This window comes from Salvelinus namaycush, chromosome 15 (genome assembly GCF_016432855.1).
Source record: "Salvelinus namaycush isolate Seneca chromosome 15, SaNama_1.0, whole genome shotgun sequence".
NCBI lineage: Eukaryota > Metazoa > Chordata > Actinopteri > Salmoniformes > Salmonidae > Salvelinus > Salvelinus namaycush.
The window spans coordinates 34,208,628-34,233,373 of record NC_052321.1 but is presented as its reverse complement, the minus strand read 5'-3'; positions in this window follow the sequence as shown (position 1 = coordinate 34,233,373).

Here is a 24,746-nt window from a genome sequence, read left to right as displayed (position 1 = left end):
TTTGAAATATATTTTCTACCCACAGCAATAGAGGCATTGATCGTGATTGGTTGATCTCTGTCTCCTGTGATAGACCTGAGAGCAGGCTGGGTGATCAGACAGGACAGGGTGATCAGAGGTTAGTTACTGGATACAGGGATCAATACCCCATTGAGTAACAATTACCGCTGGATGCATACATAATGGAGGTTACATTTAAATGGCAGAGAGAGAGGAGCTTTTTTACGGACTTTCTAATTTCACTCATTAGACGTATTGTCTACCACCACCACCCTCCCTCTCTTTTTCTCCTCTCCTCATCCATCCCCCTCTCTTTGCTAATCACCACCCTCCACAAATGTGGAGAAATGAATAAAAACAATCCCAATGTTGGCATAAACACAAGAATTTATTCATTCAAGCATTAAATTACAGTTTAAATAAAATACTCCTTGTCAGAAAGAAGAAGAAGAGGAAGAGGAAGAGGAAGAGGAAGAGGAAGCGAGGTTCTTGTTGTTTTCCCTTGACTCCTACTGACAAAAGAGGGCAGTATGATGACATTGATAAAGTGGACAAACTTTTACTCTGTCGCTCTCACGTCAGTCATCATTTTTGTATTTATGCACATGCGTGTGTGTGGCCATGTGGTTGTTTCATGTGTATATGTGTGTGTATTCATCCACATAAATGGATTTGAGTGTGTGTGTGTGTGTGTGCAAGTGTGTGTTTGTGTTCGTGCATGCGTGTGTGTGTTTGTGTAAGGGTATACGTGTGTGTGTGTGTGTGTGTGTGTGTGTGTGTGTGTGTGTGTGTGTGTGTGTGTGTGTGTGTGTGTGTGTGTGTGTGTGTGTGTGTGTGTGTGTGTGTGTGTGTGTTCACGCAGGCATACTTTGACTGCCAGTCTCAGCAACACACACACACATTTAAGGACCCCCAACAGAATTATGAAAAACCTTTGGTATATGGGTGGTGGGGGTTTTTCACAGCAGACTTACAGCACAGAGAACTGATGCCTAGAACACATTTCCCCCTTATTTTAAATCTGCTTCCAATCAAAAAATGTTAAGTGTATGTTTTAGTGTGGAAAATTGCAGGACTTCTCCCTTTAGGTGCTCAATTAAATGCTTTTCAGCCTGCCCTTTACCTCCAACTATATAAAAGACACGTTTTCCCCTCATGTCTTGCCAACAGGTGCAAAGGCCTTGTCTAGACTCCAGACTACAAAACTGCTATGCAGCTATAACGCTACATAGATAAATATATATATATATATATTTTTTTACAGTACTTGAGGACACGTGTTAAGTTAACAAACAACTGATCACAGCATATGTCGAGTAATACAAATTCTTGACAGATCGGTCACAATATCAACCAACACCCTGTTTTGATTTCAACAGATACGGTATTGTAGGAGCGAAAGCCCCACAGTAAAGCCGTGTTTCTAATGATAGTTTACTCAAACAATCAGAGCAGAACACACATTGGCCCACCTCTCATCAAGAGAAATGCCAGTCCTAAATATGATGGCATGGCTTTGTGCAAGCTGAAACAGGCTGCCAGCACACAAAGCCAAGTGGGCCTGGGTGGTGCCAAGCATTCTTCAGATTTCATTAGGTAATAGCTCATTCACAAATGGTGTGATTATCATGCCCAGGACAGGACTGCTGCAACGATTAAGGAGTCACACACACGTGCGAGCACACACCCACACACACACGCATGCACTCACGCACGCACACGCCAATACACACATGTATGAACACACACCCATGCATAAACAAAAACACACAGAACACACAAAACACACACATATACAGTCCCACCCGGCGTAGCGATGCTTCTTTTTCTGCAGGTTACGTTTCTAATTTGGCAAAAACCTCCCCTGGGCCTCAGGGGGCCTCGATCGTCTTCTTCACCCTCTGATGAGCACTCCGCTGGAGGGCCACACTGCTCTCTTCCCCCTTTTTCCCTTTATCTCCATTGGACGTGTGGCCCATACAGCTGGGCTCGCCTTTCTTTTTTTGTTGTGGGGGGGGGGGGGGGGTGTGTGTGTTTATATGTGTGTGTTGAAGGCATCCCTATTTGTTTGTGAGCTCTAAAGCTGTATCTAAAGCTGTGTATTGAATGTGGTATCAGTTACTGCTCTAAAGACCCTATATAGGGTACAGAATCAGTAAATTGTACTTCATTGAAGGAAATTTCAGCCCTTGAAAATCCAATGTATCCAAATGCATTAACATTTGTTGCCCTTTCTTTCATTTTTTCTGTACTTTTTTTTGTACCTCCTCGAATTCCACTATATTCACCAACTTATCAAGTTAATGATATTTCGCATACGATTTAACGATGTCCCAACTGGTCCATTCTAAGATCTACATGATCTCTGTTATTATTTCACACATGCCCTGGACTGACCCTTGGAGGAAATGTACACACTCTCATTCCTTCACTAGAGGGATTTAATATACTCTCTTTAAGTCCACACCAAGCCTGTCATCTTCATAACCACAATTTAATCTGAGTGCTAATACCAAGGGGAGACTCCAGCACACATTTCCACGGCCAAACTCCATGTTTCATATGTTTTAAAGCCATTTGACCAGGTTCTGGTCAGAATTTAAATAGGTGGTTAGCAGTTAATTTCCCATCACATTTGAAGTGGGGGGGAGGGGGGTTTAAATAAAGATGATTTGACCAGGAACTCGTTTTACCGTCTTAAATGGTATTCAGTGCAGGAGCCCTTTAGGTCCCTGGAGGGAGCCCGCAGTAATACATCATATTGCTCTCAAAATAGCTATTAACCACAGAGAGAGAGAGAGAGAGGGAGAGAGAGAGAGAGAGAGAGAGAGAGAGAGAGAGAGAGAGAGAGAGAGAGAGAGAGAGAGAGAGAGAGAGAGAGAGAGAGAGAGAGAGAGAGAGAGAGAGAGAGAGAGAGAGAGAGAGAGAGAGAGAGAGAGAGAGAGAGAGAGAGAGAATTAAGCAATATTCACAAAGTCGTTCTTATACAATAACTCACCATTAACCCTAGCACTAAAAGGCTCCTCTTCTCCCCGTTATGTGTGTCTTTAATTGAATCTCAAATTCCCTCAGCGAACGAACACACCGACTGACTGGGGGGGAAGAAAGAAAGAGAGAACAAATGTCAACCGGATGCAAGGGATTAGAGAGCGGGGGAGTAGCTAACTTTACCCCCCCCCCCTCTCTCCGTCCCACCGTCCCTTCCTCTATAGCTGTTCTGTTCTGTCCAAATGTTAGTGTCTATAGCTTCATGTTAGGGAGAGGGGATTGCAGATATGTGGCGTAATCCCTCTTAGAGTTAAGAACATTCAATACTGATTCACAAACTATACGTACACTGTCTATCTTCAATTAAGAGTCTTGCCAGATAAGCACGGTAATCAGAACAGAGTAGGAACATTGGATACGTGGTGCTAATCTGTAGTTGTTAAAGTGGGTTGAAGTCGGGGAAAGAATTAAGATGATGATTTAATGCATAACCATGGTATCCATTGCTGGTGCTACTTCACATGGAGAGCGTGCAACAGAGGGTTACCGGCAAAGACGTATAGGCTACATATGCAAGACAAACATGTTCATTTGAAGTGCTTGATTTGTATATGACATTTGTCTAAACTGTAAACATTTGATTGAAATCATATCCCCATCTATAAATTAACAAATGTATGCAAATGAGGTTTTAATTAATTGCTAAAATGTATTTTGATTAAATACTCAAAACGTCATGATTCTAATCTTAACAAACTTTTAATTAATTTTTCCAGTTAAACCTCATCAACACTTTCAATGGAGACTAATTAGAATCTAGCCTCTCTCTATAATTTAAAATGGGAAAATCAAAAATCAACCATTGTTATCACATTTGTAATGAAACCAGTGAGAGATAGAGCAGTGATAAATTAGCAGGGTCCTAATTTTCACATGCAAGTAAAATAATGGTGCTAATTGGCAGATATTCTAATATTGATTAAATTAGGGCGCACAACACTCATTTCATTAAGGCACTGTGATACCATAATTCTGATCATCCTCTCTATATATCTATCCGCATTCTTCAGGATTAACAATTAAATACGCTTTGTGCAAGTTTCTAAACTAATGCCGGCAGAAATGGCAAATACAAACCATGGCTGCATTTTTTCCACAGTGGAGTTGAGAAGCCTCCTCTCCTCTTCTCTCTGTCACAGGCGCAAACAGTATTTACCGAAGGACGTGTTTGTGTGGAGATAATGATGTATTCATTCTTCCTATGAAACGGTGTGAGGAACTCAACGTGCATTGTGCTCAATTATGTGGAGAGGGAGATCTGATAATGAAAGCTAACGTGAAGTGCCTGCGTGGATCGAGCTGTGTGTGTGTATATGTGTGTGTGTGTGTGTGTGTGTGTGTGTGTGTGAGTCTGTGTGTGTGCGCCTGTGTGTGTGCGTGTGGTGGGATTTTGTGCTTGCGTGCGTGCATGTGTGTGTCCGTAAGAGTGTGTTTCTCCTCTTTCATCAGACCCAGGGAGAGAGCAAGAGAAGCCATCTTGGAGTTTCACAGACTGACGTTTCAAAGCCTCCCAAACTTTCAGCCTCTCCTGCTCGCCAGCCGTCCACTTAAGAATATAAGGAGGCTTACGGGGGATAATAACCTGAGAGGTGCTTGAGGTGCGATAACCAATTACACATGATCACTTTTGACTTTTCTAATCTCCCCACGGTATCGCTGGATTTATCCCCGCGCTACACCTGTGAACCCTGGTCATGTCGACTCAGCCATGCCCGCCTTTGTAATTCTAATGTTGGAGGCTTGACTCCTCCACTTCAGTCAAACAGATAAGTACCTGCCCGATGAGCAAGAGGGGAAAGAGGGACCGACCTGCACATCCTCCAGATCTGTGACCTTAACACCGATCAACTCTGACTGTCTACGTGTGCAATACATTGGATTTCATTACCACAGACAGCATTTCATCACCTGGTTGATCTTTGTAATGTTGATCAGATCACAAAGTACAGCATCTACTTTCTTTCCCATAGTGATGGACATTGACCAAAGGCAAACGTCAGTCATTCAACCTGAAACCCAATGTCACGTTTTCTTGTTGGCGTACTGAAACATTTGTACGTCGCATATACCCATCTACCGTATGGACGTTTCATACAGTAATAGAGACAAACAAAGAAAACTGGAGACCCAACGATGATGCATTATAATTGCAGTTCCTGTTCAGTCCTCTTTCTGCTGCCCTATCTTACCATTTCCTACTGCATGTCAACCTTCTTTGTTTACACTTGCAGCATGCTGATCCAATCCCACTTGGCTGAAATAGGAGTTATCTAAGCCACACTTCATGTAGTCTGATCTATCATTCTGCTGAGTTCATCGAAAACGTAGTTATTGATCTCAAATCATCAGCTTGTGGTTGGTGAGATCAGCCGAGTCACTTAGATTGCAACGGGAGAATTTGGCAACACTGAAGAAAATAAGCAATAAAAAAAAAAACTCTTTATCACTTTTTCATGAATCTCAATCTCTCTCTGTGTCTCTCTCTCGCTATCTCTCTCTATCTTTATCTCTATCTTTCTTTATCTCTCTACATTCTTTCTCTATCTCTCTCTCTTTCTCTCTCTCTCTCAATGGTATGTGAATATTCTCTCCCCAATGCTAACTACGTGGATGTTCAGAATGTCCAGTCGTGGAAAGGCAAGTGTGTGTGTGTGTATGCACGTGCAAATGTGAGTGTGTGCCTTGTATTCTGGACTACTGATTGCTTAGTGCGTGCTCAATGGCTGAGAAAATAAAAATGACACAGAAATATTCAACTGGACCAGTTCCTCAAGCCGGTGTGGATTAATGCCAACCTTTAGGAAATGTCAAGTGGCTAATGCAAATGAGGGATACTTCTCATCTTTCAGTCTCTCCTGTGCTTTAGGGCATTCTGCACCTCCATCTGAATATCAGAGGTATCCTGAAGGGCACTGCGTTCACCCGGGAGTTTCTTGTGTCTTTGACGGGTGGGGTTCTTTCCCCTGGAGAAGGAAAATATTCTGGAATTTACTGAGGTGAGATAACCGTCAGACACACAAACAGGACTAACCAGGCCTCAGATCCTTGTCACATGTTTGGTCAGTTAATTACCACTGGAAGCGCTGTGCATCTGTGCATACAATGTCTTTGGAATGTCTACATTTCAAGCAGTATAATAAATCCCTTTCATATATACCATTGCAAAATGTATATATTGTTTCTGTTTAGGTAGGTCTTAAAAAATGTATTTTTTTGTTTAATAGTAACAAATTCATATTTAAATGGTAATAGAGTTTGGCAGTCTACATTACACGCGAGTCCTGAGTGTTGAGCGCAACTTCACCAAAACGTTCCTCTGCACATTATTTTCCCACCATGCACCACCCTTTCTTTTACCGGGGAAAGTCTGACCCATCCAGGGATCCTTCAGCCCAGACAGGATAACCCGACGCTTCTCCGATGACACTGGCATTACAGCTCTTCTATATCCATCCTCTCTCTCGTATTTCTCCTTCACAAGTCAGGGTGCAGAGTTTGCACAAACGAGGGACACTCTGGAAAAGAAAGCTCCTCGTTTGGGCCGGAGTGGATTCAGAGGGAGTGAAAGGGGTTCAGGTCAGCTTATTATTTCAGTGGTTGGATATGCGGGCGCTACCCGGTGCTGAGCGCTGATGTTTCTCTCCCATGTGGCGCCCCTTAATCAAAGGCCTGGTCATTATGAATGTGGGTCAAGGCCGTCCATCGCTCTCCCCTTTCTCTCTCTATCGCTCTCTCTTTCTCTCTCTCTCTTTCTCTCTCTATTTCTCTCTCTCTCTCTCTTTCTCTCTCTCTTTCTCTCTCTCTTTCTCTCCCTCCTCTCCCTATTTCTCCCTTCTTCTTTCCTTTTTTCTCAGTCTTTCTCTCCCTCTTTCCCCCGTTTCTTCCTCTACATCCCTCCTACTCCTTCTCTCTCCTTCACTCTCTCCCTCTCTATCCTTTTTCTCCCTCCTTTCTGTCTCGTTTTCTCCATGTCTGTCTGTCGACCTTACTTCTTCCATGTTTGGATTTTGGAACAAACCTGCCTCAGCTCCAATATCACAGTTTGGAGGCTGACCAAAAACATGGGAAAATTGAAAGCATCTGTGACTGGGGAATCCCTCCACTACGGCTCAACTGGTTTAAAAGGATAGTTCGGGATTTTGGCAATGAAGCCCTGTATCTACTTCCACCAAGTCAGATGAGCTCGCTGATACAATTTGTATTTCTTTGCGTTCAGTTTGAAGGAAGTTGTCAACTAGTATTAGCACAATTGCGAACTAGCTTTAGTGCAATGACTGGAAGTCTATGGGAACAGCGGGCACGCTAGTTACCATTGGCTCGCAAAACTACCTCCAACTTCCTTCATACTTGACGCAGAGACATAAAAATTGCATCCACAAGTTCATCTGATTCTGGGAAAGTAGATACAATCCCTTTAAAATGGAGTGCATATTTGTTCTTGATATAGTAACGTTTTGTATTGTTTTCATGTATTCACATTTATTTTTAAAAAGTGAAATGATTTAAATATACTTCTCTGTCAAACTATATCGTGGCAGGGGCCTCCCGAGTGGCGCAGCGGTCTAAGATCCGGGTTCGATCCACGGCTCCGTCTCCGCCAGCCGTGACTGGGAGGCCCATAAGAAGGCGCACAATTGGCCTAGCATCGTCCGGGTTAGGGGAGGGTTTGGCCGGTTGGGATGTCCTTGTCCAATTGCGCTCTGGTGGCTGGGTGCATGCACGCTGACTTCGGTCGCCAGCTGCTGTTTCCTCCGACACATTGGTGCAGCTGGCTTTTGGGTTAAACGAGCAAGAAGCAGTGTGGCTTGGCGGGGTTGTGTTTCTAAGGATGCATGGCTCTCGACCTTCGCCTCTCCCAAGTCCGTATGGGATTTGCTGTGATGGGACAAGACTGTAAATACCAATTGGGGAGAAAAAGGGGTAAAAAGTACCCCCCAAAAAACAATAGGGAGGCTTGGGGTTAAGTGCCCCCCTCCTGTAATTCACACACTTTCCCTGGATGCCGCTAGTCTTGCTCATCAAAAAATGTAATCTGTCTCATCTCAACTTTTTAAGTCACTCCAATAAAAGGATTTTGAGGTACATTGATCAAATATTTTGTCATTTAGAAAAAGTTATATATAATCAAATTATTAAGTTTGATCTGTAATTTTTGTATATATATGCCAGTAGGGGAGTTTACAGATAAATAATCCACTTGGTTAGAGGGAAACATTTTAATCCGTTTTAATAAAGTAGTACATTTTAAAGTGAATATGTTTCGGTAAAAACGCCATTGCAAGTCAAATGTACCTATTTTAGCATTTTCCAAATCAGCTCCAAATCATCTATGACTAACACAAAAGATTTTGAGATACTTTAGGGTGATTTGGACTGGAAGGGCAAAAAATTTAAAAAGGCTCGGTACATCAAAACTTCATCATAGTGAGGATATTAATATTGAGATTTGCAATGCCACTTTGTTCTGATATGCGATTTATTTAATTAAAATAAGATGCCGAGACTTTAGCTTTCAAGAGTCAATTACTGAAAAATGCCAAAATAAAACATATAAAATGAATTTTAACACACCAGTGGGGCAAAACGGCCACTTTCTAAAGTTTCTGTTTTTATTTAACAACAAAACAAAACACAATTCTGCCCAATTATTTCCCTTCAAAATGTGTTTGCAAAGGAAAGCCAGTATGCACATACAGTGCCTTCATAAAGTATTCATACCCAATGACTTATTCCACATTTTGTTGTGTTACAGCCTGAATTCAAAATGGAATAAGTAAAAAAAAATCTCACTCATCTATTTACAGCAGATTACAGTTTACCCAGATTACAGTTTACCCAGTTTACCCAGATTACAGTTTACCCAGTTTACCCAGATTACAGTTTACCCAGTTTACCCAGATTACAGTTTACCCAGTTTACACAGATTACAGTTTGCCCAGTTTACCCAGATTACAGTTTACCCAGATTACCCAGTTTACCCAGATTACAGTTTACCCAGTTTACACAGATTACAGTTTACCCAGTTTACACAGATTACAGTTGATTACAGTTTACCCAGTTTACCCAGATTACAGTTTACCCAGTTTACACAGATTACAGCTGATTACAGTTTACCCAGTTTACCCAGTTTACCCAGATTACAGTTTACCCAGTTGACACAGATTACAGCTGATTACAGTTTACCCAGTTTACACAGATTACAGTTTACCCAGTTTACCCAGATTACAGTTTACCCAGTTTACACAGATTACAGCTGATTACAGTTTACCCAGTTTACCCAGATTACAGTTTACCCAGTTTACACAGATTACAGCTGATTACAGTTTACCCAGTTTTCACAGATTACAGTTTACCCAGTTTACCCAGATTACAGTTTATCTAGTTTACACAGATTACAGCTGATTACAGTTTACCCAGTTTACCCAGATTACAGTTTACCCAGTTTACACAGATTACAGCTGATTACAGTTTACCCAGTTTACACAGATTACAGTTTACCCAGTTTACCCAGAGTACAGTTTACCCAGTTTACACAGATTACAGCTGATTACAGTTTACCCAGTTTACCCAGATTACAGTTTACCCAGTTTACACAGATTACAGCTGATTACAGTTTACCCGGTTTACACAGATTACAGTTTACCCAGTTTACCCAGATTACAGTTTACCCAGTTTACACAGATTACAGCTGATTACAGTTTACCCAGTTTACACAGATTACAGTTTACCCAGTTTACACAGATTACAGCTGAATACAGTTTACCCAGTTTACCCAGATTACAGTTTACCCAGTTTACACAGATTACAGCTGATTACAGTTTACACAGATTACAGCTGATTACAGTTTACACAGATTACAGCTGATTACAGTTTACCCAGTTTACACAGATTACAGCTGTGCGTTGTTTGGGGTAAATCTCTAAGAGCTTTGTACACCTGGATTGTAAAATATTAGTCCATTATTCTTAAAAAAATTATTCAAGCTATGTCAAGTTGATTGTTGGTCATTGCTAGACAGCCATTTTCAAATCTTGCCATTCAAGCTGATTTAAGTCAAAACGGTAACTAGGCCACTCAGAAACGTATGGAGCATTGTGTGTAGATCAGTGGCAACACATCTAAATTCAACAAATGTTCAATTCAGGCTGTAACACAAAATGTTGCCCTATACTCTTCAAAGTCTCTAAGTGATCTGTGTATGTATGTGTACGCCTTGCATGTAGCATACGCCTTAAGTGCTGCTAAATATCCCTCAGCCTGTGACCTAAAATAGTTATATCAGTCCACCGGTTAGGTGTCAAAGAAAAGGGTTAAGCGAGTCTTGCGGTGGGTTATAGCTTGGCCGGAAGGTTCATGACAGTAGACCACATCAGTGCAAATGTTGCACAGAAACACAGCAACACCTGCATCACAGAGAATACAGAGCTGCATCACATCACGCTGTTATATAACCACTTTCTAAATGGCTGGCGTATATATGTCTCTATGTACTCCTTGGGCCCTTGGTTCTATTGTCTGCTGCCTCAAATTTGCAATTTACAAAATGGTGTATCTACACAATAAATGGCCAACGTTTTCAGTACCGTATGTGCTAAAAAAGATTATCTATCGTTTTGTATATAAGAATAAAAAAACAGTAGACCAAAATGTATTTAACAATGAAGGGCATGGTTCTTCTAGTACAGCAAAGCGTTTGAAAGGTGTATGCATACCTTTCTCCCTCCTCCCTGTGCATACATCCACTCATGATGTATTGCACTGTACTTTAGGACTACTAGACATGTGGTAACATTTACAGACTGTGGCGTGTTACATATGTCTCCAGTATGAATCACAGGGGATAAGTGCAGTGCAGTGGCTGTGGTAGAAAAGTGTGAGAGAGGCTAAGTTTCTCCCACAGTGAGTCTCTTTCTGTGACTGTGTGTCTCTCTTCTTAGGGGATTTCCTGAATTAGGCGATAACTAAGTTAGTGAGGCGTGAACGTATCTTTGCTGCACACTAAGAAAAGAGAGTTCCTCAGGGGTTCTTTGGGAAGCTCTTCTATGGTCCTTTGCAGTTCAGAAAATGGTTATTTTCTATGTTATTAAAAGGGAGGTGGCTCATTCGAATCTATCTAATCTGCTGTGTTATGCGATTACAGGTTAAATATGACTATGGCTAGTGATGGTACCTGTGTAAGACTCACATATGGCCTTGTGTGAATTGAGAACAGTTGACAAAATCAGTTGTTCTCAATTCTCTCCTCAGGAACCCACAGCTGTTACAGAGCTAGCACACCCAATACAACTTGTCAATAAAAAAATATATAATATAGCTAACCAGAATAAAAAAATACCTGTAATGATTCTTTAAAAGGATCTACAAAGTACCATCGGGATTAAGGAAGGTTCTTTATAGAACCATTCTCAAGGGTTAGCCATACTATAAAAATACCTTAGGAGTAATTATTGTGCTAATTGACAAGTTGAATCAAGTGAGCTACCTCTGGAACAGCTGGGGATTACTAACTGATATAGTAAACCCTTCTCAAGAGACACAAGGCCATACAAGAGTCGGTCACAAGTCACTGGTCATACTTATATCTAATATGTAGTGGCATACTGTAGCACAAAAGGTTAAATACACTGGAATGTCACTCCAACTTATTGTTGCACAAAAACAGCTGTGCGTACACCACGCCCCAAAATATTGTAATGACTCACCTCCCCTACATTTGAATTATCACAAAAAGAGGACATTTTTTATTTTAATTATCACAAAAAGAGGACAGAATCCCTTTCTGAACTGCAAAAAAACATTGAAAGGCTCCAAGGTTTTTTTGAGTCATTGTGGTTCCACATAGAACCCTCACCCTTCCCAAAGAACCCTTGAGGAACCCTTTTTCTTAGTTTGTAAATAGGACCTGAACATTTAAAAAATCTAGGTCTGTTTTTTTTCTTTCGCAGTATAGGGGTTATAAACAAGGTCAAAACAAACAATTTGCTACATTTTTCCATGCAATATTTCCAATGTCTTATTTAACTCAGCAAATCACCAATTTATGTCATCCTAGTAGAGCTTGCATCCTTAGAGCTTGCATGAGCTGGAAAATATTGGTGTCGCTAAGAAAGACAATCTTAAGAGTTGTAAATAGCTGTCAATTTGAGACTATTCAACCCATTCATATTAGACCCCTTCGCCGCCCACAATCACATATTTTTCTCCTACTTTTATTTGGGGGGAAATTAAATATCTTAAGCGCTCAATACCGCAAGGAGAAAGGTGTCATGTTTATAGTCATTTCACATCCTTTGTTCAATTTGATAGAATTATAAACACTGCCAAGAGAATTAATGCTTTTTTTTGTTCTTTCAGAAAAACACACTTTCCCTGAAATTATAAGATGTTCTATTATATTTCATTGATTTAGAAAATATGAGGAATTTTTGTTCAAAGTTCTACAAATTGCCATTGGAGTTTGATGAATATTGCTACATGATAAAAAGCAGCGATTGCATCCCTGCTTTCATGTGAGGTAGAACCATTAGCCAGATACCTTCTGGTAGAACACTGGTACACCATTGGTAGTACCAGCCCACAAAACAACACCTTCTTAACATTTTCTTCCTAAAAAACGGTGTGGTGGTGGAGGGGAAATAACAAACAAAACATACAAATTGTGCAACCAATATCTCTGGCAGTGGAGCAAGGTTCTAGTGCAAAAACGCCCTACTCGCCACTTCCTACTCATCAAGGGTTGAAAGGTTGCCAGGCTGACTATGCAAGATGAGCATCTTGAGCACAACATATGAGTGAAGAGGATATGTGTGAAAGTGTTTTAGGAAATAAGAGGCCTTCACCTCAGGGCAAAGAAGGAGCCTGGTCAAAGAGACACCATGCAGCCGACTGTTTCCCCTGGTTCCTTCTGCAGACACTATCAACGCCCACCGCCTTCTGCTCACACTGACTGTGAAAGATAATCATCTTAGATTACTACGTCAATCACATTTGAGGTATAATAGGCATCTTTCGTTCTTTCTCCCGCTCTTTTTCTCTCCCTTCCATAACCAAACTGTCCCGGCCACAGTAGTTCTGAGCACACATGAATAAATAGAAATATCTGTGGTCGGTGGCTTGGAAGAGGGACTAGAGGCCGGGGACCAGGGACTGCGATGGGGTTGGAGAAGAGTCTAGGAGGGGTGAGGGGGGTGAGGCAGGGGAAAGAGTCTTGCTTTTAATCAGAGAGATAATGAGTGCCATACGCCACCACCACTGCCTTTGTTTTTCCCACACTTCAGCCGACAAGAGTCTTTGTGTTGGCCCTTGGGATAGCTGTCCGTTGTCCCCCACGCACCACTACCCCACCACTTGTTCTTAAATACACTTACATCTGTGTATATGAAATGGGGTTCTGAGAGCGAGAGCCTGCCTGCCCGCCTTCCTGATACTTCAAACAGACCCACAATATAGCTGGCATCGGGAATGTTTCCAGCAAAAGTTTGTTTAAAGTTCCCGAACAGTCATTCTGATTCCCATGTAAAATTGCCTTTTGAGTGACTAAAATATCACCCATAATATTTTTGGGATAGAAATGCAATTTTTTTTTAAAGTATTTTTTCTCTCATTGGCTAGCTACCAGGAAGTTTGAAAAGACAGGCTGAGTGGTCGGGAGCTTATATTCTTTAGCTCGCCTTGACTGACAGCTCTTTGAAACGCCTATGTCAAGATACTTGGATGCAGTGAGCAGTGTTGCAGTAAAATCATCTCAAGCAAATTTGGTGTTGAACAAAGCAACTCAAACAACATTGAAAATGCATCAATAATGTACATTTGTTATAGATGGGTTAGTAGACAATGTCACGATAACGATGTACACGCTTCAATGGAGAAAGAGTTGCTGTGGTTCTGGATGGCCAGATAGCTAGCAACAATGACAAGAAACTGCCATGTGGGGAATTGTAAGTGACTTGTTTCATCTTGCTCTTGATACCATGTCTTGTTTTGAGGTGTTTTGACTGATTTCATGTCAATGCTAATATGGCAAAAAAAATTGTGCTAGCTAGCTAACCAACAACTGTAACGATGTATCTGAGAGACCACAAGTGCTCATTGTGCAAATGTATTTATGTTTTCAAAATATATTTAAGTTGTCTTAAATCTTAGCCAACTCCATCTGTTTTGCTCCATAGTTGCACACAAGTTGGTTTTGTTGCTAAACAACCAACCCGTCTCTACATCCCCCATTTGGCATGTCTCTTACGATGCAGTTCACAGCAGCCCAGACGGACGTGTTGATATGACAACTGCTTTTTCACCCCTTTTGTTCCATGCTGTCTGAAGACCTAGCTAGCCAGTAACTAGCTAACAATAGACAAAGATGAAATGGGAAACATAGAAGTATCTTTACCATAGATGAATATTGTAAACTTTTAATGATATTTGCTGACACCCTACAGTCAAATTTCAGTACCAGTAGAGTAGCTATCTAGCTCTATAAACCACGCCCCTCTGCAAACACACATTCTCCAATGTTGGTTCTAAGTATTTATTTAAATTAGGTAAGAGAATATCATGTTACCATTGGTGTATTGAAATGAGTGTTATGATGATGTCAACCTATCCCTTTAATAATCCCGCCTCCTGAATCCAAGTGTTTGACACGGGGGAGGGGACCAGTAACTTTATGATCAAACTGTATTATCAGTGGAGAAGCAACAGTCATATTTCATACTTCGGTCATTATACTTTGATCTGGTTTCATGCAAATATCACCCAATTTCATGAAAAACTGGATTTTGACAGTTCATGACCTATAAGTCCTAGATTCAACCAGGTCAAGTGTTAACCGGCAATAGCCAACACCTTCATAGCTGATGTTTTGGCAGTGTCAGGGGTGGCACTTCTTTGGATCTGTCAAATCAGTTCACAGCCCACCTTGTGATTATTGTCAGGAAGCCACACCTGTCAAGGTGTGTGTATGAAGGCGAAGTCAGGTGCAGGAGAGCAGAGTAATATTAAATAAAGCGCACTTTATTATAGTTCCAAACCGGGAGCACAACAAAACAAACACGCTCAAAAAACGGAACAGTAGAAGCGCTTAACGATCATCACTTGACATGAAGACAATTACACACAAAACATGATGGGAAACAGAGGGTTAAATACAAGTAGATTGATTGGGGAAATGAAAACCAGGTGGGTATAAAAACAAGACGAGACAAATTTATATATGAAAAATGGAGCGGCGATGGCTAGAAAGCCGGTGACGTCGATCGCCGAACGCCGCCCAAACAAGGAGAGGAGCCGACTTCGGCGGAAGTCGTGACAACACCACTCACGTTAGAAGTTCAGACCGAGAAAGGGTAGGCTACATAGAAAATAATTACACTGAAATGTTAATCATTAAACAAAATAATTAGGATTTCTATCAGCCTAATCGAGGTGTAGATTACATCTCACATTTGAGTGTTTGAACTGGTAAACAAGGCTGCAAGGGATTTCTCTTAATATGACTCTGGCAATGGCAATGTCCTCTTTAGGTACACTGTAAAACCGGATAAGTTGTGGCTACTCAATTTTTGAGGAAACCAATTTCCCCCAAAGAATTTAAGTTAAGAAACTTAAACAGCTGAAGTGAGTAGTATTACCTCCAGCAGAAGTGAGCAGTACTACCTTGATATGAGTAACACAAGTGCAGTTTTTTTGAGTAAGGTATACTTAAATTTAACGACCCCATGAAGCCAATCCTCCAATAATTTCCCACTGTGCCTTGGCTCTGGGAAATTGTGGAGTTGCGGAGTTACCACCCATGATTGTATTTGTTCGTGACAGAGATGTGTTTGTTGAATTAGTTCATTTACAGAATTTTTTTCAGCAAGTGAATTCCTAAATCCCAGGTAAATGATTTTCTCAACTGTGTCACGAAGACATTGCAGTGATAAGTCGCTGGCTTTAGTAGCCTATAATTAGTTGGAATACCAGGCTGGCAAATTACAGCATTCTTCCCTTTTTTTTTTTTTTTTTTACATTTGAGTGTATTGTTTTTGGAAAGCTTGATCTATGGCATTATTTAGGATGTTAAAAACAGAAGCTTATACTCTACTAAATAAAACAAATTATTTGAACAACAGTGCAGCAAGTGTGGTTTCACAGTTTAAAAAATCTAACTAGTGTTCCATTGTTCCCTACTCTACCTGCTAACTACCGGTCAGGTAATTGACAAAAAATAAATCTAACTATATTTACAAGTACGTTTCCAGTAGAGGTCAGTGTTTGAAAGCAGCTTGGAATCAAAGAAAGCACCGGAACCACGGCGAAATCAGTGGGATCTCACATTTTGCAACACAAGGTTTGAAAAAGCTTGTGATCAAATGAAGCTTCAGATGTCATTTATAACATACTTCTGATAAAGTGATTCACACATCGGCACACCGCTTCGAAGTTGCTGAATGCCTCGGTATTAAACGTAACATCACTACAATACTTGGTGAAGCCCATAGGACCAAACCAGGAAGAATGCAACAACCATGTCTCTGTCACTAACGAATACAGTCATGGATGGTAACTCTACAAGTTCCTCGAAAGGATCTCTGGGCAATATTTGAATAAGGCTTTAGCTAAGAAGTGTGTTTATTTAACACCGTTCCGGTGTCTATATGGATCCACAGACTCAACACGTTCGGTGTTGATTTAACACTCTCAGTGTTAATTTGTTTGTTTTTTAACACTAGAGGATTTGCTGTGTATGAATGTATTTCACTGACTGATGACAGTTGTTTCCTGGTTATACGGTCACCTCCAAAATTATTGGTACCGTTAATAAAGACGAGCAAAGACAAAAAAAGACTGAATAAAAGAAATGGTAATACTTTATTTGTAGCATAGTGTCATAACATATTATAATATGGCCATACACATGTCATAGCATGTCATATCAGCTGACATCATAACACAGTCATGACACATATATTTAGGCCTGTTGTGACATTGCGTTATTTTAATGGCTTTTAACACATTATATACTGAACAAAAATATAAATGCAACATGCAACAACTTTTACTGAGTTACAGTTCATATGAGGAAATCAATCAATTGAAATCAGATCATTAGGCCCTAATCTATGGATTTCACATGACTGGAAATATAGATATGCATCTGTGAGTCAAATTGCCATCGATAAAATGCAATTGTGTTCTTTGTCCGTAGCTCATGCCTAGCACACCGCCACCATGGGGCACTCTGTTCACAACGTTGGTGGACATTCCTGCAGTCAGCAGTGCACACCCCCTCAAAACTTGAGACGTCTGTGACATTGTGTTCTGTGATAAAACTTCACATTTTAGAGTGGCCTTTTATTGTCCCCAGCACAAGGTGCACCTGTGTAATGATCATGCTGTTAAATCAGCTTTTTGATATGCCACACCTGTCAGGTGGATGGATTATCTTGACAAAGGAGAAATGCTCACTAATAGGGATGTAAGCAAATTTATGCACAACATTTGAGAGAAATAAGGTTGTTGTGCGTTTGAACAATTTCAGGGATTTTTTATTTCAGCTCATGAAACATGGGACCAACATTTTACATGTTGCATTTATAACTTTGTTCCGTGTAAAAAAGGGATAAGTGCTGTTGTCCTTGCAAGGGGAGAGTTGGTATTTGTGTTATTTATTTTATACAGTCTTTTTTCTCATCTTTATCAAGGGTGCTAATAATTTTGGAGGTTATTGTATTTGTCCTATACTGCTGCTGCTGTTGTGTGGGCAATATCCTACCTATGCATTTGCCTTCTGGTGGTAACACACTTGGTAACACACACTCATTACCAATTTAAAGTTAAAGCCATCAGCCAGAAATCAAACAGTCCCATCCTGGAAATATTCACAAACCTGAGAAGGCACTAGAGTGGCAGAGTTTGATAATTGCCTGAGAATCTGTTGGTGGTAGTGGGTACACTGTGAATCTGTTTGTGGTATTGGGTACACGGTGCCAGACATCAACAAGGCCCCAGGTCTGAGGTCACTTCCAGGAATTAAGCAGGACATGCACAACACAGAAAGGCAGATGTGTGTGTGTGTGTGTGTAGGGGAGGGTATAACTGAAATCTGACCAAGCATGCTTCTTTCTCACACCTCTTTATCTCTGTTACATACATAAGGACCCGAGCTAGAGAGAGAGAACAAGAAAGAGTGAAAGCGAGCGAGAGATCCAGGCACTGTAGTGGGGAGCTGCTGGGGGCTTGTGGTTTGTTTGGTTGAGTGGGGTGCAAACACAGTCATTACTAGGCAGAAAGGCCTCCTCTCCTCTGGGTTTTGGGCCTGGCCTAATTGCGTAATGATTTCTGTGCAGTGCATAATGAGAAGCCCACAGAGAGGGAGAGAGGGAGCAGGGCTGCCTTGGCCTACAATTGAGGTTAACGACCAGAGAGATGGTAGGGACTGATATCACTGACACATCTGAAGGAAACACACACGCACACATTTCATAATATTATGCAAAGTGTGTTCTATGTGGTTTTAAGGGAAGGGGTTGGAAAGCAGTTGAGAGCAGAGGATGGGTTAGTCACACTCTAACTAATGCTAGGTTGTTTGGTTGACCCACCTGCTGGGTTGCAGGCATTGGGGTCACTTAGTTCGGTTGTTTTCTTTAAAAACTGCTGGTATTGATAATGAGTGCTGTTGTATTGACACTGGGTTATTTAGCATATGAGTTTCCTAAATCCTATGTTAATCCCATTGTTGGGATACAATACAGGGACATCATTTATTATCAACTGTAATAAAAAATCTTAATATTATAGGGTAATGTATAATATACAAAACAAATGGACATATTTTATTTTCTGTGTGTAAACTTTTAATTGATGAAGAGGCATGACACATACCCTCACGGGTGGCCAGTAAGAGCTAGCTGAAAGCCACACCCCTAATAAGCCACACCTCCTGAAAATAACATAAGGATTACTTTCAAAAAGACCCAGCTGCTAAATCAACCCAGGATGAGTGTAAAAAATACCCAACTGATGGTTAAATTAAACTATGTTTGGGTTATTCACACAACCCAGCTGGCTGGGTCAAAATAACCCAGCGTGTGTTCTCTACAATATTTACCCAGCGCTGGGTTACCAAATAACCTAAACTGGGTTGCTTTTAACCCAGCATTTTTAGAGTGCAGTAACCATTTGTTGCTAAAAGCTACTCAGTAGATTTAGAAAGATTTGTCAGAAACCATTCACCTTTACGCTCTTCGCATATGACTTCAATTAAGTGCATCTACTTCCGCAATTAAGTACATCTACTTCCGTGTTTCCAATGGCACCATATTCCCTTTATAGTGCATTACTTTTACCAGGGTCCATATGTAAGGAATAGGGAGCCATTTGGGATACAACTATGGAGTCCTCCCAGCACAACCTCAACCCTCCAACTTACTCTGCTTATCATTCCATTTAGTGTAGTTTACAGGAGAAGAGTGTTTTAGACTTTAGCCATTATAAGAATATATGAGTTTAGAAAGCAAATGACTTACAGTGTAGGAGACTGTACTATAGAGTCCATTTCATGTGTTGTGTGTGCATGTATGTACTCTACGTGTGTGTGTGTGTGTGTGTGTGTGTGTGTGTGTGTGTGTGTGTGTGTGTGTGTGTGTGTGTGTGTGTGTGTGTGTGTGTGTGTGTGTGTGTGTGTGTGTTTGTACGTGTTCATGCATGCATATATATGTGTGTGTGTGTGTGTGTGTGTGTGTGTGTGTGTGTGTGTGTGTGTGTGTGTGTGTGTGTGTGTGTGTGTGTGTGGGTAAGGGGTCACCCAATTTTAAGAGACCTTGAAGTCAGCTGTCAATTGAAAATACATAAACAAATGACCTTTGATCAGTAGTCGCCACAGTGTGCTCTCAGCTACATTAGGAAGCTTAGATAGGGGTAATAGAGAAGTTACAATACGTTGCAATGACCCAGTAGCGTGTTAGGTATAAAATGTCCCGATTTCATGTTAACATTGCGTATGATACCTAGCCAAAAATAATTAAGAAGAAAGGCGGTTTGCTTTCAATGTGAAAATCTAAAATAAATTCATCATGTTAAAGTATTACAGCAGCAAATCAGCATCATTAAGGTAGACATAACCTGGCCTCTAAGAGGGCCTCCCAAATGGCACACTTGCACTACTTTTGAACAGAGCGTTATGGGCACTATATAGGGAATAGGCTGCCAATTGGATCTCATCAAAAGTCTACACGAGCAGCATGTGAGCGCTATACGACTGGGGAAATAGCTGTGTTATGGTGTCAGAGCCCTACCTCAGGAGCATAGGGCACTCATAACAGCTGCCTTGGCTTAAGAACACATGACGGACGGTATGCACTAAAGCAATTGTTTTACTATCGTCTGCTTTGTTTTCATATTAAAATACCACATCATAGAAAGTAGTTCCCCTTATGCGAAAGCATAATTATAGCTGAGTTAAATGCTTTCCTTTTTAATAGGAAAAATGTTCAATAGGTTTTTAAACGTGCACAGAGCTAGAGCAGGGTTGGATTTAAAGTGGTTAGGACTAGCGAGCTATAGTTGTGTTCCTTTTTTCATGAACTAGATAGGGAATAGGGTGTGTCCCGGCAGTACATAGCATGACATAGCAGTACATAGCATGACATAGCAGCACATATCAGTACACAGCAGCACATAGCAGTGGTGGCCACAGTGGCGTAAGACCTTCAGCAGCAGCAAACTTCTCATGTTTTCCTAAATGTTAGCCACTGGAATAAACACCCAGCGGAGACCCTGGCACTCGCTCAGGACCGGATTACTGCTCTTCCTCCAAGCCTCAGAGCGTGCTGCATGTCACCCTACAGGCACTGTTTACACTACTACTGCTGCTTCGGACAGCACTGCTCTCCCCTCCTCCAGGGCACAGAGAGAGGGGGGGGGGGATTAAGACACCCAGCACTAAAGCAAACTCACACAAAGTTTCCATTGACAGTGTTCTATACCTTCCAGTCGGTCAGCGATCAAATTCGATTTCACGCTCAGAGCTGGAGACGTTCGTTGGCAGGCGCTGCTGAAGACACAGGGATGAGGGAGATTACTGTGGTAATACGGAGAGTCTCTGGCTGGGCCTGGAGTGGGCGCCGCTGCCATCCGCTGACCTAATTGATACCAAACGTCCGTCTTTGGCCAGCGCTTATATACACACACACAGAGTCATTAAAACGTTTTCTTGGCCACTTCTGTTCACTTAAAGGGATACTTCAGGATTTTGGCAATGAGGCCCTTTATCTACTTCACCAGAGTCAGATGAACTTGTGGATACTATTTTTATGTCTCTGTGTCCAGTATGAAAGAAGTTAGAAGTAGTTTTGCGAGCCAATGATAACTAGCGTTAGCACAATGACTGCATACCCATAGACTTCCAGTCATTACGCTAACGCTAGCAAGTAATTGAGCTAGCGCTATTTAGCAACTTCCTTCAAACCGCATGCATAGACATAGAAATGGTATCCACGAAGTATCACTTTAAAAAGCGATCGCTAAGTTCCTTATTAATAAACACCAACAGAGTGGTGATGTCACCAGAGACAAATTCTTATTCTCGCTTTAACCCATATCAGAGTGCCCCGACACAGCTGCTTTAAATAGACACAATTAGAACCAAGACTCTCCCTCTCCCTGCCACGGAGTATCACAATGCTTTCATTAGTTTGTCATTTTGAATTTCCAGAGATGGCCGCCAAAAGATTACTGCTGACACATTCCTGTAAACTGTAAAAGATGCATTGAGCCCAGCAAGCTTTCCAGGCTTTACAAGCACTGCCAGTCCCCTCCTGGCAGACCCACTTCTTGGGCTTCTAGTGCCAGGAAAGAGATACGCACAGCAAATTGGCCAGTGTTCATTTTTCAGTGTAACATTTTTAACACTTACTGGTGTAAACGAACAAGTGTTGGTGTTAATAACCAGAGTTATTGTTTTTACACTGTGGAGAGTTAAACAGTCCAATCAAAACCATACCATCATTGTTATATTTCCAAGCAGGCTCTACTGCAGGTTAATTTTTCTGGATGGTTTTGAATACCTGTGTTTTTGTGTGTACATTGATTGAGTAATCTTATGCTACACAAAGATAAATAACATACATTTATTTAGTTTAATTTATTGCACCCGTTAATAAAATGGCTGTTCCGTTTTAAATGGTTTAAGTAGGGTTTGTTTTGAAGTCTCCTAACCTTGACAGTAAAATTCCAACTATTGGATATCCTAACTCTGTCTGGATTCTAAATAGGAATTACACATCACTTTGCGAGCCACCATAATGTCACTTCCAGGCCTGATGTGGCCTGTAAACCAGGAATTATGGTAAAACTAGGCCATCAATGAAGCCCTTTATCTACTTCACCAGAGTAATTTCGGAAAGTATTCAGACCCCTTGACTTTTTCCATATTTTGTTATGTTACAGTCATATTCTAAAATAGATTCAATTAATGTTTTTCCTCATCAATCTACACACAATACCCCATAATGACAAAGTGAAATCAGTAAAAGGCACATGACAGCCCACTTGGAGTTTGCCAAAAGGCACCTAAAGATTCTCAGACCATAAAAAACAAGATTCTCTGGTCTGCTGAAAACAAGATTATTTGGCCTGAATGCCAAGCGTCAAGTCCGGAAGAAACCTGGGACCATCGCTACTGTGAAGCATGGTGGTGGCAGCATCATGCTGTGGGGATGTTTAAAAACCCTTTTTTGCTTTGTCATTATGTGGTATTGTGTGTAGATTGATCAAAAAACTATTTTAGAATAAGGCTTTAACGTAACAAAATGTGGATAAACTCAATGGATCTGAATGCCTTCAAAATGCACTGTGTTGAATATATTGTCATAAAGTTTAATGTTAACATTCTCCCAGAAACTTACTTGGTGAAAGCCATAGGGCTTAACTAGGAAGGAATTCAACAACCATGACTCTGGTACTAACAAATACAGTCATGGGTGTTAACTCTCCAATTTACTCAAAAAGAAAAGGCACCCTTAGAAATATGCAAATTAGGATTTACATCATGCAGTGTTAAGCTAAAGATATCTGAAGTATATATGGAGACTGTTTAATGTAAAAAAAAATAAGGGGTCTAAGCTGGGGGTGGGGGAAGGGTTCTAGGCCAAACTGTTTGGACGCTACAGACGTTTTTGTGAGAATAACATTTTAAGACTGTCTCATGGTCTGACATACACCATTATGTTTGCAGTGGATTGAGACGCAGCCCATGCAAAACAGGTTTCTCTGGCTTAAAAAGACAGATTTTTATGGGAATTGTTTAAATTATGTTAATTCGATTTCCACAGGGAAAGGAAATTGTAAAAAAAAAAAAAAAAAAAAAATCCTGATATTTCTTAAATCTCTCAGATATAGGACAAACACTTCAGAATAAATGTCCTGTTTTCTATGTTGTCCATCTGTTATTCAATTCGGTTCTATTAGCTAATAGCAGTTATGGGCTAAGGCCAATTACGCATTTTCATCAAATACTTTTAAAATATATTTTTTATACTTCAAAGGGTCTTAAAATTCTAAATCAAATAACAAATTGATCCTTGGTATAACCTTCTTAAAACAATTCCATACAGCTTAGTACTGGACATTAACTGTCCAGTGAGGAAAATAGGTGTATAAGTGAATATATTTTTAATTGTAGTGCAAAGAGATTGTCTTAAATCTGAAGATTATCTGCAATACTGGATACCTGGCAATATTCATTGCACAATCTGTACCAGCTGTGAGCTAAAAGTTCTATTGAACAGCCCACCCCTCCTCCTCCTCCTCCTCCTCCTCCTCCTCCTCCTCCTCCTCCTCCTCCTCTTCCTTTCAACACCACTTCTACTACAACTTCTACTACAGCTATTGAAACAAAGACATGAACAAATCACTATTGGAAGACATAATACGTGTGTTTGATGTAATATTCCCCATAGATCACATCAACAGCCCTGTTTGTGATTGACGACCACAGCTAGAGAATGTACATGTATCCCATATGGCACCCTATTGCATATATAATGCACTATTTTTGACGAGTGCCCTATGGGCCCAGGTTAAAATTAGTGCACTATAAAGGGAATAGGTTGCCATTTGGGGTGCAGTCAGAGAGTCGATCACTTCTCTCCTCCAGACCACACATTGGAGTCGTGAACCCTATAGTTTCCACGGCCGCGGACTTCTGTTGGACTCAAGGGTCAATCGATCATTTTGATTCATGTTAGGGCCCAATCAAAGATAAAAAAAGGCCCTCTGGCATTACAAAAGGTTGCTGGGAGTGATCACATAGTCGGTCTGAATGGGATTTCCACTGGTTTTTAGTGTGTGTGTGTGTGTGCGTGCGTACATGCGTGCAGGCTTTGAGTGGGTGGGTGGGCGGGTGTTTTGGTTTTCAAAAGGGAGCTTTTGTTCTTCAAAGTTCAAGGTATTGTTCAATACATTATTGCAACCGGTTGAACACCGAAGTCCAACTCACTGCTAAGAAGACAGAATTCTTCTCAAAATACAGATGGTGTTGCTTGCATTGTTTACTTTACAGATTACTTCCCCAGCTAGCTCATTCAGAAGTTGTGGGAATGTACACTTCTAGTTTCCCATTGGTTCTGGGAACGAAGCCATACGTTTCCTGACCGGTGATACTGAGAACTTTTTAAAACGTTCTGAGAACAGAAGTGAACATTTTGCCTCTTCTGGGAATG